We start from the raw sequence: 3,141 nt of genomic DNA, 5'->3' as shown, positions 1-3,141 counted from the left end.
CATGACAAATAAGGTCCCTACAAATATGTGGTTAGAAGACAAACATGATTCCTTGATTGGTACAATAGATGCTTCATGTGCACTATAACAACTATCTTCACTAGTGTCAGATGACACTCACGTTCCTTGAGCACGACATATTATGATGTCTTTAAGGGTGTGGTACTTCTAGCATCATTTATAATCACTTAGTTATTTTAGCCTTTATGAGCCAACTAAAGGGTACAATAAAAATTATGATATTATTTATTTTTAATAAAAAAAATATCTATACACATTTAATCATTAGATTATACTTCATTTGAATCAAGATCCATAACAATTACAAATTGTGAAATAATCAAAATTTTGATTTGAGGGTTTTTCATTCATATAGTAAATATCATGTCAATCCTTGGTAGTGTAGATATCTATTATCAATGGTGCAGTATATTTTTTAAAGTATTTATTCTCATATTTAAAATGCAAAGAAATTTCCCTAGACATTGTGAATATAAGCATTACAACAAGAATTGAAGAACATGTAGTTCTACATTCTTTTATTTCAAATGAAATGGAAGTCATGCACTTTTTTTTGACATTACAATTAATTGATTCTTGACACAAGTTGTTTCTTCTACAAATTTGAATTATTAGATGCTTCATTTTCTATACATATTTATTTTCTTTGAATCTTAACTGTATATTTTATGCTTATAGTAGAATGTAGTAGGGGAGCCAACAAATATTCATAAAAAAAATTCTAGCAAAGGTTATTGTGTGGAGCATGTCAAATTTTTTTATAATTGTTATATTCATTTACAAGAGCATGATGAATTATCTTGCTTGCAGGACAATAAGTTCATCTCATTGGTCCAATATGATGATATTCTCCTTCGAATAAAAAAGGGTATAACTTGATCACACTTCATAAAACAGACCTACAAATGAATTTTATTAAGTTTTTCATATTTTATTGCCTAAAGAAGGTGGTGTTTACATGTTTGGATTCTAAAAGATTAAAAAATTTATGATAAAAAAATAAAAAGATCATCATATATTGTTTGAGTCATGGAATGATTCTTTACAATTTACAACACAAGTCTTGAAAATAGCTTTAATTTTAGATAGCCTTTTTCATAAATATCATTTTTTCAAATAATACTTACATTAATTCTTCCAAACATTCTTCCCACTAATATCCCAAATAAATATATTCTAGAATTGACTTTTTTTTGATAATATGATAGATTTATTTAATTATTTCTAAATTTTTAATTGTTACCCTAAGTCCACTCTTTTATGTTAGATTCAAATTGATTACTTAAAATTCATAAACTTCTAACATACATAAATTTTTTATAATACATGATAATAAATTATACTAAAAAAAAATTCAATTAAACTAAAATTTTAAATTTGACCCTAATATTGATCAAAGTGAATTTTCACACTTGTTACCATTAATTTCATAATCTTAACCCATAAAAACCTTCAAAAACTCAATGTCCTTTAGGTTAGCTATCCTTTAAGAAATGAAAGTTTTCCATCATCATCATTTTATTATTGTTTTTATCATTAATAGTTTTTAGAAGATGAATTGTTGCTACTGGCATTGACACTACTATTAGAGCTGGCTACTATGACCAATATAAATTGAAATCAATGGATTTTGTGAGGAGAATAGCTATATAGAAGAATCCAAGGAATGCATCTGAACTAGACATGCATAAGATAAACAATGAGCTCACTTACTATACTAATTATACAAGGTCATTCGCATTCAAAAGACAAGTTCGCTCTTATTTATATGAGAATTTATAGTCATCATCATTTTATTATTGTTTTTATCATTAATAGTTTCTAGAAGACAAATTGTTGCTACTACCATTGGCACTACTATTACAACTAGCTACTACGACCACTACAATAACCATAAAAAATATAATCAATGCTTTTTGGGAAGAGAATAACTGTATAAAAAACTTCAAGGGATGCATCTGAACTAGAAATTCATAAGATAAACAATGAGCTCACATTACTATAACTATCAATTGCACCTTGGTGTGCAATGGGTATGTCGAAGAGGTGTGGAAGGTTGATTAGGGAAAATTTTGGTCTATTTTTTGTATATTTGTGTAGTACATGAGGTCAATTGGCAGGCCATGATGTTTATGTAACAAAGGTCTCAATGAAGAAGTGATAGCTTCAAATTAACTGTGTATCCACTTACAAGGATCCAGTAATAATTGAAGCGAAACCTTTAATTCAAGAAGATTATCAAGTTTCATTACCAACAAGGTCATGTTATGTTTGAGCAAGAGAGAGAGAGATGGGTAAAGATATAGATATAGAGATAAAGAAGAATATAGAAATATAGATAGACCTAGAGATAGAGATGGAGAATGAGGAGATGGATATGGATATAATGAGAGCTATATGAAGAGCTAAAGAGAGAAGGGAGAGGAATAGATAGAGATGGATGAGAAAAATAAATAGAGTGAGAGAGAGATAGATAGAAAGATGAGATAGATAAAGAGAGCCATGTCTAGAGATATAGGGGAGAGAAAGATATAGGTAGATATGAAGATAGAGTGAGAGAAAGAGGGGAAAATAGATAGAGTGAGATAGAGAGAGGTAGAAGGAGAGATAAAAAAAAGATAAAGGGATAGAGAGGGAGAGAGAAAGAGATCTATAAAGGAAGTGGGAGAGATCTAGCGAGATATAAATAGATAGTGAGATAGAGTTAGAGAGATAGAGTTGGCGAGATATAGAGATGGAGAAAGGGTGAGAGAAATAGGGAGAGATACACATGTTGGAAGACGAAGAGAGAGATATAGACTTACAAGAAGAGAGAGAGAGAGAGAGAGAGAGAGAGAGAGAGAGAGAGAGAGAGAGAGAGAGAGAGAGAGAGAGATGACAAATACAAGTAATAGAGAGAGAGGCTTAAACTTTAGAGAGAGGGAGACAAATAGAAAGGGGAGAATAAAGAGAGATAGAGGTGATCGAGATAGGGAGGGAGAAACGAGTGTGTGTGTGCATTAGAGAAAGTAGAAGTAGAGAAATATAAAAAGAGGGAGTGATGAGGAGAGAGGGAGAGAGATAAGATAGAAAAAGGGGGAGATAGGGATACAAATAGAAAGGAGATATAGTAAATGTAAC

Source organism: Cryptomeria japonica, chromosome 5 (genome assembly GCF_030272615.1).
Source record: "Cryptomeria japonica chromosome 5, Sugi_1.0, whole genome shotgun sequence".
Classification (NCBI taxonomy): Eukaryota; Viridiplantae; Streptophyta; class Pinopsida; order Cupressales; family Cupressaceae; genus Cryptomeria; species Cryptomeria japonica.
Note: the sequence above shows the minus strand (reverse complement) of the source record.